This window comes from Channa argus, unplaced genomic scaffold, assembly GCF_033026475.1.
Source record: "Channa argus isolate prfri unplaced genomic scaffold, Channa argus male v1.0 Contig125, whole genome shotgun sequence".
Lineage (NCBI taxonomy): Eukaryota > Metazoa > Chordata > Actinopteri > Anabantiformes > Channidae > Channa > Channa argus.
In genome coordinates this window covers 18,526-34,624 of record NW_027125344.1, presented here as the reverse complement: position 1 = coordinate 34,624, position 16,099 = coordinate 18,526, and the positions used below count along the sequence as shown (strand labels likewise).

At 43.1% G+C, this 16,099-nt stretch overlaps 10 pseudogenes; all 10 read left to right on the top strand.

Annotated features, from left to right (window-relative positions):
- Positions 1-663: 663 nt before the first annotated feature.
- Positions 664-782, top strand: LOC137121718 (5S ribosomal RNA; annotated as a pseudogene).
- An 868-nt stretch (positions 783-1,650) lies between these two features.
- LOC137121753 (5S ribosomal RNA) lies at positions 1,651-1,769 on the top strand (annotated as a pseudogene).
- Positions 1,770-2,635: 866 nt separating this feature from the next.
- On the top strand, positions 2,636-2,754 carry LOC137121717 (5S ribosomal RNA; annotated as a pseudogene).
- Positions 2,755-9,841: 7,087 nt separating this feature from the next.
- LOC137121738 (5S ribosomal RNA) lies at positions 9,842-9,960 on the top strand (annotated as a pseudogene).
- An 867-nt stretch (positions 9,961-10,827) lies between these two features.
- Positions 10,828-10,946, top strand: LOC137121737 (5S ribosomal RNA; annotated as a pseudogene).
- An 846-nt stretch (positions 10,947-11,792) lies between these two features.
- On the top strand, positions 11,793-11,911 carry LOC137121721 (5S ribosomal RNA; annotated as a pseudogene).
- An 857-nt stretch (positions 11,912-12,768) lies between these two features.
- Positions 12,769-12,887, top strand: LOC137121736 (5S ribosomal RNA; annotated as a pseudogene).
- An 867-nt stretch (positions 12,888-13,754) lies between these two features.
- Positions 13,755-13,873, top strand: LOC137121735 (5S ribosomal RNA; annotated as a pseudogene).
- An 867-nt stretch (positions 13,874-14,740) lies between these two features.
- LOC137121734 (5S ribosomal RNA) lies at positions 14,741-14,859 on the top strand (annotated as a pseudogene).
- An 857-nt stretch (positions 14,860-15,716) lies between these two features.
- LOC137121776 (5S ribosomal RNA) lies at positions 15,717-15,835 on the top strand (annotated as a pseudogene).
- The last annotated feature ends 264 nt before the right edge of the window (positions 15,836-16,099 follow it).

Sequence of the window (16,099 nt, the reverse complement as noted above, 5' to 3'; positions counted from 1 at the left end):
TTATAGGTGCCCTGCCTGATTGGCCGGATTGAGGGGCAGTACAGGAAGCTGATTGGTCCATCCTACACTTCCTGGAGTTTTAAAAGTACGGTTCCCAACAGCTAGCGAGGCTCTTTCTGGCAGCAGCACCTGTTTGCTGTTCTTGGTTTCCAAACCTTATTTAGCATTTTTGAATTGTTAGGTTTTGTGCCGTGGTTTTGTTTATAAATTGTATATTTTGTAAATAGTATTAAATGTGTAGGGGTGAACAGCCATTTTCTTTGGATTGTTTTCACATTAGGGAGTTAGGGTTAGCGACTGTCTTTTGGTTTGTTTATTTCTATCAGGCTAGCTAGCACTTTCTGTGGGAAATGGCTTATTTTGTTTATTATGTTGGCCTTGGTTCGCCCTGAGTTGTAGTGTCATGTTTTGTTTGACACTTTCTTACGTTTAAAATAAATATCATTCTGTTGGAACATCTCGATCCTGGATTTTGGTTTGGGGATCGGAGAGGGAACATGCTAATTTATCTTTGTATGTTGCAACCTGACCCCCTAGACAGGGGCGTAACAGACCAGTACAGTTATAGTACTTTATACTTTGCCACATTTATCTTCTTCTTAGCAAGTGTCATGCATTCTGCTTCTCCAGCGTTTTTAAGAGCTGTTGATGATGTCAAATGCAGCTTGCGGCCACACCGCTCTCTAAGCGCCCGATCTCGTCCGATCTCGGCAGCCAAATAGAGCCGGGCCTGGTTAGTACTTGGTAGGAAGACCGCCTGGGAATACCAGGTGCTGTAAACTTTTTTGCTTGGGTTTACGGGCAGCACAAGCTGGTGTTACTGCCTATTTATTCATAGAAATTGTTCTATATTTTCATCAAATTTTGTTCTTTCATTGCTGTTTTGCTACTTTATTGGTTTTTCAACCATCGTGCTTCATTACTAGTAGACCATGTTACGGTCCTGGCCATATGTGATGTTTTTATTTTGTTGTTCTTATAGGTGCCCTGCCTGATTGGCCGGATTGGGGGGCAGTACAGGAAGCTGATTGGTCCATCCTACACTTCCTGGAGTTTTAAAAGTACGGTTCCCAACAGCTAGCGAGGCTCTTTCTGGCAGCAGCACCTGTTTGCTGTTCTTGGTTTCCAAACCTTATTTAGCATTTTTGAATTGTTAGGTTTTGTGCCGTGGTTTTGTTTATAAATTGTATATTTTTGTAAATAGTATTAAATCTGTAGGGGTGAACAGCCATTTTCTTTTGATTGTTTTCTCTTGTTTTCACATTAGGGAGTTAGGGTTAGCGACTGTCTTTTGGTTTGTTTATTTCTATCAGGCTAGCTAGCACTTTCTGTGGGAAATGGGTTTTTTTGTTTATTATGTTGGCCTTGGTTCGCCCTGAGTTGTAGTGTCATGTTTTGTTTGACACTTTCTTTCGTTTAAAATAAATATCATTCTGTTGGAACATCTCGATCCTGGATTTTGGTTTGGGGATTGGAGAGGGAACATGCTAATTTATCTTTGTATATTGCACCCTGACCCCCTGGACAGGGGCGTAACAGACCAGTACAGTTATAGTACTTTGTACTTTGCCACATTTATCTTCTTCTTAGCAAGTGTCATGCATTCTGCTTCTCCAGCGTTTTTAAGAGCTGTTGATGATGTCAAATGCAGCTTACGGCCACACCGCTCTCTAAGCGCCCGATCTCGTCCGATCTCGGCAGCCAAATAGAGCCGGGCCTGGTTAGTACTTGGTAGGAAGACCACGTGGGAATACCAGGTGCTGTAAGCTTTTTTGCTTGGGTTTACGGGCAGCACAAGCTGGTGTTACTGCCTATTTATTCATAGAAATTGTTCTATATTTTCATCAAATTTTGTTCTTTCATTACTGTTTTGCTACTTTATTGGTTTGTCAACCATCGTGCTTCATTACTAGTAGACCATGTTACGGTCCTGGCCATATGTTTTTTTTATTTTCTTGTTTTTATAGGTGCCCTGCCTGATTGGCCGGATTGGGGGGCAGTACAGGAAGCTGATTGGTCCATCCTACACTTCCTGGAGTTTTAAAAGTACGGTTCCCAACAGCTAGCGAGGCTCTTTCTGGCAGCAGCACCTGTTTGCTGTTCTTGGTTTCCAAACTTTATTTAGCATTTTTTGAATTGTTAGGTTTTATGCCGTGGTTTTGTTTATAAATTGAATATTTTGTAAATAGTATTAAATCTGTAGGGGTGAACAGCCATTTTCTTTTGATTGTTTTCTCTTGTTTTCACATTAGGGAGTTAGGGTTAGCGACTGTCTTTTGGTTTGTTTATTTCTATCAGGCTAGCTAGCACTTTCTGTGGGAAATGGCTTATTTTGTTTATTATGTTGGCCTTGGTTCGCCCTGAGTTGTAGTGTCATGTTTTGTTTGACACTTTCTTACGTTTAAAATAAATATCATTCTGTTGGAACATCTCGATCCTGGATTTTGGTTTGGGGATCGGAGAGGGAACATGCTAATTTATCTTTGTATGTTGCAACCTGACCCCCTAGACAGGGGCGTAACAGACCAGTACAGTTATAGTACTTTATACTTTGCCACATTTATCTTCTTCTTAGCAAGTGTCATGCATTCTGCTTCTCCAGCGTTTTTAAGAGCTGTTGATGATGTCAAATGCAGCTTGCGGCCACACCGCTCTCTAAGCGCCCGATCTCGTCCGATCTCGGCAGCCAAATAGAGCCGGGCCTGGTTAGTACTTGGTAGGAAGACCGCCTGGGAATACCAGGTGCTGTAAACTTTTTTGCTTGGGTTTACGGGCAGCACAAGCTGGTGTTACTGCCTATTTATTCATAGAAATTGTTCTATATTTTCATCAAATTTTGTTCTTTCATTGCTGTTTTGCTACTTTATTGGTTTTTCAACCATCGTGCTTCATTACTAGTAGACCATGTTACGGTCCTGGCCATATGTGTTGTTTTTATTTTCTCGTTCTTATAGGTGCCCTGCCTGATTGGCCGGATTGAGGGGCAGTACAGGAAGCTGATTGGTCCATCCTACACTTCCTGGAGTTTTAAAAGTACGGTTCCCAACAGCTAGCGAGGCTCTTTCTGGCAGCAGCACCTGTTTGCTGTTGGTTGGGGGAGGAGGTGTGTTCTTTTTGAGAGTGTGCTGCAGGAAGCAGACCTGTGTGAGAGCTGCTGATTTTTTGGTTTGTGCTTTTTTTCTTGCTCTTCTTTTCCCCTTACTAAATAGTGGTTTTTGGTTTTTGGCTTTTTGTTTTTTATCCCCCCGGCGGATTTCTGTCCGTACGGGGGCGCCTTTAGTTGGCTTCCATGCCTTATTTTTTTCTATCATTGTTTTTCTCGGCCAATGTCGGCACTTCCTGGTTTTTGTTTGAGAAATGAGAGGAGTTTTTCTTCACTGGAAAAATCAAGAGAGATGAAAGGAATAAGAGGAAATCTGATAGAGAACTGCAAGATGGTGGAAACTGGAGAACAACACCGTGATGTGGAAGATGGGGGAAGGAGGACGGCTGCAGGGGATACTGTGAGACCATGCGCCAGCAAAAGCACAGAACGGCTGCCGGAGAAGGCGTGGATTGTTGGGGAAAGGCAGAAGAGATGGCCGGCTGTTGGAGGTAATGCAGTTGCTGGAAAACAACATGAAGAGATGGCAAGAATAAAAGGAGAGATGAGCGGAAGACGAGAAGCGAGAAAGGAAACAAGGTATGAGAAAGAGTTGACTGTTTTGGCAGAAGTAATAGGGGAAGAGCGGCTAAAAACTATGGAACTATTACGAGCCATAAGAGAGGTGTGTGGCGGAATTGGGGCACTGAGAGAGACAGGACCAAATAAATTTGAAGTGACTGTGAAGAATGAAGCTGGGAAAAAGAGACTGTTGGATGGACTAAAAGTGGGGAGAGCAGTAGTGATGGTAAAGTCTTTGGCAATAGATGAGTTGGTGGTTTCCTTCTTAAACTTACCAGCTTATATTTCTGATGAAGAAATACTAGAGAAGCTTGATGTTTGGGGAGTAACAGCAATCTCCCCAATAAAAAGGAGACTGTGGCCAGGAACTGATGTGGCTGATGGCACCAGATATCTAAAAGTTAAGTTCAATGAGACTGTGCAATCACTGCCTTACTCCGCAAAGTTTATGACAGCAACTGGCCCAGAGTATTTCAGGGTAATGCATAATAATCAAGTTAAGGTATGCAGGATGTGTCTACAGCCTGGGCATATCGTCAGAGATTGCCCAGATTTCACTTGTTTTAAGTGTAACAGACAGGGTCATTATGCGAGGGAGTGTGATGCCCAGGAGCATAGATGTGACTCATGCCATAGTCCACAGGAGGAATGTGTGTGTCAAAACAATGCAATAGAGTCTGGAGAGGGGCACAGGGGACTGATCCCCAATGAGGATGCTGGAATAAGGCCTCCAGAGGAGGTAGGACTGGATCTTGACAGTGAAGGAGCAAGTGAATATGAGGAGGGGGGAGGAGAGTTAATGGAGACTCAGGCCAGTGAACTGGTCCTTTCAGAGAATAAAAAGGAAAACAATGTGAATGAGATTGGGTCAAGTCTGGATCTAGTGTTGGCGGAGTGGAGTGGAGAAGTAGCCAGTCACCCTGAAGAGGGCGAGAGGGGTATGCTTCAGGCTCCTCTGTCTAGACTTCCAATTCAAGGTGAGCCATTACCTGACCCCAGAGGTATTGCTCTAGAAATTGCTGTATCGACTCCTCAGGCTGACGGTGATGAATCAGAGGCAGAGATGGACTTTCAGCAAGTAAGGCACATGAGGAAAAGAGGACAAAAGAAGTCCGGGGAAAATGTGGCAGAGGGCAAAGGGAAAGGGAAGAAACAGGCCAGAGATAGATGACCCCCTTTTGTGTGATCCTTTTCATGCATCTCCAGTCCCAAAACCTAAACGGCCTAGGAAAGGTATGGAAAATTAAAAGACTGTGTGAAGACATGGACTGTGACATCCTGTGCGTCCAGGAATGTAGATGGACTATGGAAAAAATAGACAAAATAAATACTTTTTGGAGAGGGGATTTGTTTTATTCCCTCTCTGCTGACAAAACCGCAGGTGTAGCAGTATTTGTAAAGCCAGGTGTTTTTGAGAATGTGACAGAGGTTTTTAAGGATAACCAAGGGAGACTGTTGGTTCTAGATACTGTATATCACAATAGAAACTACAGAATTCTAAATCTATATGGCCCAAACAGTGAGGGTGAAAGGAGGGTTTTTTTTGGCCGCTGTAAAAGGTGGACGGACGATCGCTCGGTAGTGGTGGGGGACTGGAATGTTGCTCTAACTGGGCTGGATGTGAGTGCAAACAACGTTTTCAAAACAGACACTAGTAGATCGGCTGTTTTTCAGTGGATGACTGAGGGTGATTTGATTGATGCTTGGAGAGTTCTGAACCCTGGCACCCGTGCGTATTCGCGCAGGCAAGTAGTATTGGGCAAACTAAAGCAGTCTAGGATAGACCTGTGTTTGCTGGCGTCGGGCTTGATTCCTATGTTAAAAAAGTGTGAATATAATTTCTGCACATGGAGTGATCATGCCTCGCTGAATGTGACTCTTGGGGAGGGTAGCATGCAGAGGAATGGAGGGGTGTGGTGTTTTAACTCAGCCCTCCTGGAGGATTCATTTTTTAAAGATAAAATGAAGTCTTTTCTCTCTGCTCTGTGTGAAGAAAGTGAATTTGTAGTAGATATCATTGAGTGGTGGGAGCACGCCAAGTTTAAAATTAGGAGGCGCTGCATTGCACTGAGCAGAGAGAAAAGGCTAAGGGAAAGAGCTAAGGAGGCTGAGTTGAGACACCGTCTGAAAAGGGAAATTGAGCTTGTTGAAGCTGGGCATGGCCATCCCCTGGATGGCTATCTTGGACTGAGAGAGCAACTAGCACGCCTAGATGAGGAAAAATGTAAAGGGGCAGTGATCCGCAGCAAAATACAACATGTAGTGGAGGGAGAGCGCTGTACAGCATACTTTTTGGGCTTAGAAAAGAGAAGGCAGACCAAAACATACATAACAGAAATACAGGATTCTGAAGGCAATACACACACCGATTTAGTAGATATATTACAAACTATACAGGATTTTTACTCTAATCTTTTCAGTAAACAAAATATAGGAAAAGCACAAAGAGATAAAATACTTGGTAATGTCGGCTGCTCTCTCGGTCCTGAGGACGCGGCTATGTGTGATGGCGACCTCCACCCGGAGGAAATCAGTGCAGCCATTGCTGAAATGCATAGAGCTAGAAGCCCGGGTCTGGACGGCCTCTCGGCAGAGTTCTATCAGTCCTATAAGGATTTGCTATCTCCGGTCCTCTGTAGGTTGTTCTCTGCCATGCAAACGGAGAACAGATGTGCGGAGTCTTTCGTGAGAGGCGTGATCACTCTGGTTTACAAGAATAAGGGAGCCAGGACCGACTTGGGGAATTATAGGCCCATTAGTTTGCTCAATACTGACTACAAGATCCTGGCTAAGGTGCTGGCGTCCAGACTCAAAAGAGTGATTGGGTCGATAGTTGGGCCTACCCAGACTTATAGCATTCCGGGGAGGGATATTGCTGATTGTATCCTGTCAACCAGATTCTCATTTCAACAGCTAATGGCCACAGGTGGCATCTACTTGAGTGTGGACCTAGAGAAGGCGTTTGACAGGGTGAGTCACGAGTTCCTCTTTGAGTGTCTGGGGGTTTTTGGGTTCGGCCCAACTTTTCGAGCATGGGTGGAGCTGTTGTATGGCCGAGCTACTAGTGTTGTCAAATGTAATGGCTTCCTGACTGATCCCTTCCCTTTGGAGAGGTCGGTTAGGCAGGGGTGCCCCCTGTCGGCTATGCTTTATGCAATAGTGGCCGAGCCCCTAGCGAAATTAATCTTAAGCGATACAAAAATAAATGGAATACAATCACCGACTGGCTCAGACTTTCGAATTGCACAATATGCAGATGATATTAACATAATGGTTAAAGATAGGAACAGCTTGCAACGGGTGCTCGGTCACCTAACTGCATATGAGCATGCCACAGGGGCGCGAGTCAATAACAATAAATCTAAACTAATTCTTGGCCCTGGGACTGATCTAGGTGGTGAGGGGCAGGGGTTCAAAATGGGAGAGGAGGAGTTTAAACTCCTGGGAGTCTACATGGGACCTCAAATGGAGGCAAGCATTCGAAGAACCTGGTTGGAGCATATTGCGTGGTGTAGATCTAGGCTCGGACTGTGGAAGATGAGAGGGTTGGGTTTGAGAGGGAAGGTAATAATAGTGAATTCTGTAATAGTACCGAGGCTGGTTTACGCCATGCAAGTCTGTCACCTGCCGGGCGATTTGTTGGTCCTCCTGAGCAGAGCCATAGAAGACTTCCTGTGGAAAGGAAGAGCGATGAAGATTGCACATAATACACTGGTTGGGCCATATAAAAAAGGTGGGTTACAGCTGTGTGATTTAAAAACAAAAATTAAATCACTTAGAATTAAGCTATATAAGAAGCTTTTGGACAAGTCAGCATGTGGTATATGGCAGGACTATATGTGGTTAGACATAAGGAATAGGGGGACGGGTGGGATTTTCAACCTGTGCAGCGTCGAGCTGGCGCGGCATGTGCCCGGAGCGTGCATGCTATTCCAGGAGGCGGCAGAGGCATGGGCTGATGTCCTGCCTCACCTGCAGTGCATGGTGACTAATAAGTGGGATGTGTTGAACCAACCCATCTTTGGAAATCCCTGCCTGCAGGGTCGGGCAGGCCTCCTGAAGAACCGGGGTGTGCTGGGGAAAGCGGTGCAACAGGTGAGAGATCTTTTAAACCAAGACGGGGTGTTTGATGAGGATGAGGTGTTTTTTAGAGCGAAAGGAAAAGGATACAAAATCTCAAGGTCAGTTATCCGGGAATTAGGGAGAGAATTCCATCAGGGGTGGCCACAGAGATGGAGAGAAGTTTTACAGGGGACACAAGATGGTCTGGGGGGAGGGGATGGAATTGTTTTCACCTTGTCATGTGATATAAAGAACAGGAATCTGATAGAATTACCTACTAAATTCTGGTACTCAGTCCTATTAAAGAATATATTCAAACAACCTGCAGCCAACACAGCGTGGAGCCAGATTTTTCCCTCCCGTTCCATTACTGATATATGGGAAAATGTATACATGCACTGGATGACGCCAGCCATTGCTAACACAAATTTTCTGTTGATGCACAGAAGAGTGTTGGTGTCTGTCGTCCTCCACCGAATTAATTGTGATATACATTCAAGAACGTGTGCGGTGTGTGAATGGGAGGATGAAGACTTTGATCATCTTATGCTGCATTGTAGGGTAGCACGGGTTTTTAGAGATTGGGTGAGGACAGTTCTAACTGAGAAATGTAAAGTGATCGGGTTGGAAGGAGTGAAATGGAGCTGGGTGTGGTGTTTTGGGGTTGAGAAAACGGAAAAAGGCATAAACCTGGATATGGTGAATTTGGTATTGAGTGTGGCGCGTCATGTTTTATATATTGCAAGAAACCATGCACTTTTTGGGGGTAAAATAATAAGTAGAACGGCACTGTGTAAGAATTTGGTTAAATGCTATTTGAAAATCTTTTATGAAGCGGATAAGGATGGTTTTGAAAGAAGGTGGGGGGCGAAGAATGATCTATGTGGTGTAGATAGAGAAGGGCGGATGGTGGTGGATTTTGGTTAATGGTAGGTTGGGATAAAATGGGTAGGGGTTTACTCCTGTTTGGGTCTTTTTGTGTTTAATATGTGTGTATAATTTGAGATGTTTTTTCATAATTTTGTTCTGTTTTGAAATGGGAAATGAATATACAAATGTAAAATATGTATGTTATTTTCTGATTTTAAGCACCTTTGTATTTGTCTTCACCAAAATGTAAAAGAGTATTTTTGATAATAAAAAGAGAAAAAAAAAAAAAATAAGCGCCCGATCTCGTCCGATCTCGGCAGCCAAATAGAGCCGGGCCTGGTTAGTACTTGGTAGGAAGACCGCCTGGGAATACCAGGTGCTGTAAGCTTTTTTGCTTGGGTTTACGGGCAGCACAAGCTGGTGTTACTGCCTATTTATTCATAGAAATTGTTCTATATTTTCATCAAATTTTGTTCTTTCATTGCTGTTTTGCTACTTTATTGGTTTGTCAACCATCGTGCTTCATTACTAGTAGACCATGTTACGGTCCTGGCCATATGTGTTGTTTTTATTTTGTTGTTCTTATAGGTGCCCTGCCTGATTGGCCGGATTGGGGGGCAGTACAGGAAGCTGATTGGTCCATCCTACACTTCCTGGAGTTTTAAAAGTACGGTTCCCAACAGCTAGCGAGGCTCTTTCTGGCAGCAGCACCTGTTTGCTGTTCTTGGTTTCCAAACTTTATTTAGCATTTTTGAATTGTTAGGTTTTATGCCGTCGTTTTGTTTATAAATTGTATATTTTGTAAATAGTATTAAATCTGTAGGGGTGAACTGCCATTTTCTTTGGATTGTTTTCACATTTGGGAGTTAGGGTTAGCGACTGTCTTTTGGTTTGTTTATTTCTATCAGGCTAGCTAGCACTTTCTGTGGGAAATGGCTTATTTTGTTTATTATGTTGGCCTTGGTTCGCCCTGAGTTGTAGTGTCATGTTTTGTTTGACACTTTCTTTCGTTTAAAATGAATATCATTCTGTTGGAACATCTCGATCCTGGATTTTGGTTTGGGGATCGGAGAGGGAACATGCTAATTTATCTTTGTATGTTGCACCCTGACCCCCTGGACAGGGGCGTAACAGACCAGTACAGTTATAGTACTTTGTACTTTGCCACATTTATCTTCTTCTTAGCAAGTGTCATGTCTTCTGCTTCTCCAGCGTTTTTAAGAGCTGTTGATGATGTCAAATGCAGCTTACGGCCACACCGCTCTCTAAGCGCCCGATCTCGTCCGATCTCGGCAGCCAAATAGAGCCGGGCCTGGTTAGTACTTGGTAGGAAGACCGCCTGGGAATACCAGGTGCTGTAAGCTTTTTTGCTTGGGTTTACGGGCAGCACAAGCTGGTGTTACTGCCTATTTATTCATAGAAATTGTTCTATATTTTCATCAAATTTTGTTCTTTCATTGCTGTTTTGCTACTTTATTGGTTTGTCAACCATCGTGCTTCATTACTAGTAGACCATGTTACGGTCCTGGCCATATGTGTTGTTTTTATTTTCTCATTCTTATAGGTGCCCTGCCTGATTGGCCGGATTGAGGGGCAGTACAGGAAGCTGATTGGTCCATCCTACACTTCCTGGAGTTTTAAAAGTACGGTTCCCAACAGCTAGCGAGGCTCTTTCTGGCAGCAGCACCTGTTTGCTGTTCTTGGTTTCCAAACCTTATTTAGCATTTTTGAATTGTTAGGTTTTGTGCCGTGGTTTTGTTTATAAATTGTATATTTTGTAATTCGTATTAAATCTGTAGGGGTGAACAGCCATTTTCTTTTGATTGTTTTCTCTTGTTTTCACATTAGGGAGTTAGGGTTAGCGACTGTCTTTTGGTTTGTTTATTTCTATCAGGCTAGCTAGCACTTTCTGTGGGAAATGGCTTATTTTGTTTATTATGTTGGCCTTGGTTCGCCCTGAGTTGTAGTGTCATGTTTTGTTTGACACTTTCTTTCGTTTAAAATAAATATCATTCTGTTGGAACATCTCAATCCTGGATTTTGGTTTGGGGATCGGAGAGGGAACATGCTAATTTATCTTTGTATGTTGCACCCTGACCCCCTGGACAGGGGCGTAACAGACCAGTACAGTTATAGTACTTTGTACTTTGCCACATTTATCTTCTTCTTAGCAAGTGTCATGCATTCTGCTTCTCCAGCGTTTTTAAGAGCTGTTGATGATGTCAAATGCAGCTTACGGCCACACCGCTCTCTAAGCGCCCGATCTCGTCCGATCTCGGCAGCCAAATAGAGCCGGGCCTGGTTAGTACTTGGTAGGAAGACCGCCTGGGAATACCAGGTGCTGTAAGCTTTTTTGCTTGGGTTTACGGGCAGCACAAGCTGGTGTTACTGCCTATTTATTCATAGAAATTGTTCTATATTTTCATCAAATTTTGTTCTTTCATTGCTGTTTTGCTACTTTATTGGTTTTTCAACCATCGTGCTTCATTACTAGTAGACCATGTTACGGTCCTGGCCATATGTGTTGTTTTTATTTTCTCGTTCTTATAGGTGCCCTGCCTGATTGGCCGGATTGAGGGGCAGTACAGGAAGCTGATTGGTCCATCCTACACTTCCTGGAGTTTTAAAAGTACGGTTCCCAACAGCTAGCGAGGCTCTTTCTGGCAGCAGCACCTGTTTGCTGTTCTTGGTTTCCAAACCTTATTTAGCATTTTTGAATTGTTAGGTTTTGTGCCGTGGTTTTGTTTATAAATTGTATATTTTGTAATTCGTATTAAATCTGTAGGGGTGAACAGCCATTTTCTTTTGATTGTTTTCTCTTGTTTTCACATTAGGGAGTTAGGGTTAGCGACTGTCTTTTGGTTTGTTTATTTCTATCAGGCTAGCTAGCACTTTCTGTGGGAAATGGCTTATTTTGTTTATTATGTTGGCCTTGGTTCGCCCTGAGTTGTAGTGTCATGTTTTGTTTGACACTTTCTTTCGTTTAAAATAAATATCATTCTGTTGGAACATCTCGATCCTGGATTTTGGTTTGGGGATCGGAGAGGGAACATGCTAATTTATCTTTGTATGTTGCACCCTGACCCCCTGGACAGGGGCGTAACAGACCAGTACAGTTATAGTACTTTGTACTTTGCCACATTTATCTTCTTCTTAGCAAGTTTCATGCATTCTGCTTCTCCAACGTTTTTATGCAGCTTACGGCCACACAGCTCTCTAAGCGCCCGATCTCGTCCGATCTCGGCAGCCAAATAGAGCCAGGCCAGGTTAGTACTTGGTAGGAAGACCGCCTGGGAATACCAGGTGCTGTAAGCTTTTTTGCTTGGGTTTACGGGCAGCACAAGCTGGTGTTACTGCCTATTTATTCATAGAAATTGTTCTATATTTTCATCAAATTTTGTTCTTTCATTGCTGTTTTGCTACTTTATTGGTTTGTCAACCATCGTGCTTCATTACTAGTAGACCATGTTACGGTCCTGGCCATATGTGTTGTTTTTATTTTGTTGTTCTTATAGGTGCCCTGCCTGATTGGCCGGATTGGGGGGCAGTACAGGAAGCTGATTGGTCCATCCTACACTTCCTGGAGTTTTAAAAGTACGGTTCCCAACAGCTAGCGAGGCTCTTTCTGGCAGCAGCACCTGTTTGCTGTTCTTGGTTTCCAAACTTTATTTAGCATTTTTGAATTGTTAGGTTTTATGCCGTGGTTTTGTTTATAAATTGTATATTTTGTAAATAGTATTAAATCTGTAGGGGTGAACTGCCATTTTCTTTGGATTGTTTTCACATTAGGGAGTTAGGGTTAGCGACTGTCTTTTGGTTTGTTTATTTCTATCAGGCTAGCTAGCACTTTCTGTGGGAAATGGCTTATTTTGTTTATTATGTTGGCCTTGGTTCGCCCTGAGTTGTAGTGTCATGTTTTGTTTGACACTTTCTTTCGTTTAAAATAAATATCATTCTGTTGGAACATCTCGATCCTGGATTTTGGTTTGGGGATCGGAGAGGGAACATGCTAATTTATCTTTGTATGTTGCACCCTGACCCCCTGGACAGGGGCGTAACAGACCAGTACAGTTATAGTACTTTGTACTTTGCCACATTTATCTTCTTCTTAGCAAGTGTCATGCAATCTGCTTCTCCAGCGTTTTTAAGAGCTGTTGATGATGTCAAATGCAGCTTACGGCCACACCGCTCTCTAAGCGCCCGATCTCGTCCGATCTCGGCAGCCAAATAGAGCCGGGCCTGGTTAGTACTTGGTAGGAAGACCGCCTGGGAATACCAGGTGCTGTAAGCTTTTTTGCTTGGGTTTACGGGCAGCACAAGCTGGTGTTACTGCCTATTTATTCATAGAAATTGTTCTATATTTTCATCAAATTTTGTTCTTTCATTGCTGTTTTGCTACTTTATTGGTTTTTCAACCATCGTGCTTCATTACTAGTAGACCATGTTACGGTCCTGGCCATATGTGTTGTTTTTGATTTGTTGTTCTTATAGGTGCCCTGCCTGATTGGCCGGATTGGGGGGCAGTACAGGAAGCTGATTGGTCCATCCTACACTTCCTGGAGTTTTAAAAGTACGGTTCCCAACAGCTAGCGAGGCTCTTTCTGGCAGCAGCACCTGTTTGCTGTTCTTGGTTTCCAAACCTTATTTAGCATTTTTGATTTGTTAGGTTTTTTGCCGTGGTTTTGTTTATAAATTGTATATTTTGTAATTCGTATTAAATCTGTAGGGGTGAACAGCCATTTTCTTTTGATTGTTTTCTCTTGTTTTCACATTAGGGAGTTAGGGTTAGCGACTGTCTTTTGGATTGTTTATTTCTATCAGGCTAGCTAGCACTTTCTGTGGGAAATGGCTTATTTTGTTTATTATGTTGGCCTTGGTTTGCCCTGAGTTGTAGTGTCATGTTTTGTTTGACACTTTCTTTCGTTTAAAATAAATATCATTCTGTTGGAACATCTCGATACTGGAGTTTGGTTTGGGGATCGGAGAGGGAACATGCTAATTTATCTTTGTATGTTGCACCCTGACCCCCTGGACAGGGGCGTAACAGACCAGTACAGTTATAGTACTTTGTACTTTGCCACATTTATCTTCTTCTTAGCAAGTGTCATGCATTCTGCTTCTCCAGCGTTTTTAAGAGCTGTTGATGATGTCAAATGCAGCTTACGGCCACACCGCTCTCTAAGCGCCCGATCTCGTCCGATCTCGGCAGCCAAATAGAGCCGGGCCTGGTTAGTACTTGGTAGGAAGACCGCCTGGGAATACCAGGTGCTGTAAGCTTTTTTGCTTGGGTTTACGGGCAGCACAAGCTGGTGTTACTGCCTATTTATTCATAGAAATTGTTCTATATTTTCATCAAATTTTGTTCTTTCATTGCTGTTTTGCTACTTTATTGGTTTTTCAACCATCGTGCTTCATTACTAGTAGACCATGTTACGGTCCTGGCCATATGTGTTGTTTTTATTTTCTCGTTCTTATAGGTGCCCTGCCTGATTGGCCGGATTGAGGGGCAGTACAGGAAGCTGATTGGTCCATCCTACACTTCCTGGAGTTTTAAAAGTACGGTTCCCAACAGCTAGCGAGGCTCTTTCTGGCAGCAGCACCTGTTTGCTGTTCTTGGTTTCCAAACCTTATTTAGCATTTTTGAATTCTTAGGTTTTGTGCCGTGGTTTTGTTTATAAATTGTATATTTTGTAATTCGTATTAAATCTGTAGGGGTGAACAGCCATTTTCTTTTGATTGTTTTCTCTTGTTTTCACATTAGGGAGTTAGGGTTAGCGACTGTCTTTTGGTTTGTTTATTTCTATCAGGCTAGCTAGCACTTTCTGTGGGAAATGGCTTATTTTGTTTATTATGTTGGCCTTGGTTCGCCCTGAGTTGTAGTGTCATGTTTTGTTTGACACTTTCTTTCGTTTAAAATAAATATCATTCTGTTGGAACATCTCGGTCCTGGATTTTGGTTTGGGGATCGGAGAGGGAACATGCTAATTTATCTTTGTATGTTGCACCCTGACCCCCTGGACAGGGGCGTAACAGACCAGTACAGTTATAGTACTTTGTACTTTGCCACATTTATCTTCTTCTTAGCAAGTGTCATGCATTCTGCTTCTCCAGCGTTTTTAAGAGCTGTTGATGATGTCAAATGCAGCTTACGGCCACACCGCTCTCTAAGCGCCCGATCTCGTCCGATCTCGGCAGCCAAATAGAGCCGGGCCTGGTTAGTACTTGGTAGGAAGACCGCCTGGGAATACCAGGTGCTGTAAGCTTTTTTGCTTGGGTTTACGGGCAGCACAAGCTGGTGTTACTGCCTATTTATTCATAGAAATTGTTCTATATTTTCATCAAATTTTGTTCTTTCATTGCTGTTTTGCTACTTTATTGGTTTTTCAACCATCGTGCTTCATTACTAGTAGACCATGTTACGGTCCTGGCCATATGTGTTGTTTTTATTTTGTTGTTCTTATAGGTGCCCTGCCTGATTGGCCGGATTGGGGGGCAGTACAGGAAGCTGATTGGTCCATCCTACACTTCCTGGAGTTTTAAAAGTACGGTTCCCAACAGCTAGCGAGGCTCTTTCTGGCAGCAGCACCTGTTTGCTGTTCTTGGTTTCCAAACTTTATTTAGCATTTTTGAATTGTTAGGTTTTATGCCGTGGTTTTGTTTATAAATTGTATATTTTGTAAATAGTATTAAATCTGTAGGGGTGAACAGCCATTTTCTTTGGACTGTTTTCACATTAGGGAGTTAGGGTTAGCGACTGTCTTTTGGTTTGTTTATTTCTATCAGGCTAGCTAGCACTTTCTGTGGGAAATGGCTTATTTTGTTTATTATGTTGGCCTTGGTTCGCCCTGAGTTGTAGTGTCATGTTTTGTTTGACACTTTCTTTCGTTTAAAATGAATATCATTCTGTTGGAACATCTCGATCCTGGATTTTGGTTTGGGGATCGGAGAGGGAACATGCTAATTTATCTTTGTATGTTGCACCCTGACCCCCTGGACAGGGGCGTAACAGACCAGTACAGTTATAGTACTTTGTACTTTGCCACATTTATCTTCTTCTTAGCAAGTGTCATGCCTTCTGCTTCTCCAGCGTTTTTAAGAGCTGTTGATGATGTCAAATGCAGCTTACGGCCACACCGCTCTCTAAGCGCCCGATCTCGTCCGATCTCGGCAGCCAAATAGAGCCGGGCCTGGTTAGTACTTGGTAGGAAGACCGCCTGGGGATACCAGGTGCTGTAAGCTTTTTTGCTTGGGTTTACGGGCAGCACAAGCTGGTGTTACTGCCTATTTATTCATAGAAATTGTTCTATATTTTCATCAAATTTTGTTCTTTCATTGCTGTTTTGCTACTTTATTGGTTTGTCAACCATCGTGCTTCATTACTAGTAGACCATGTTACGGTCCTGGCCATATGTGTTGTTTTTATTTTCTCATTCTTATAGGTGCCCTGCCTGATTGGCCGGATTGAGGGGCAGTACAGGAAGCTGATTGGTCCATCCTACACTT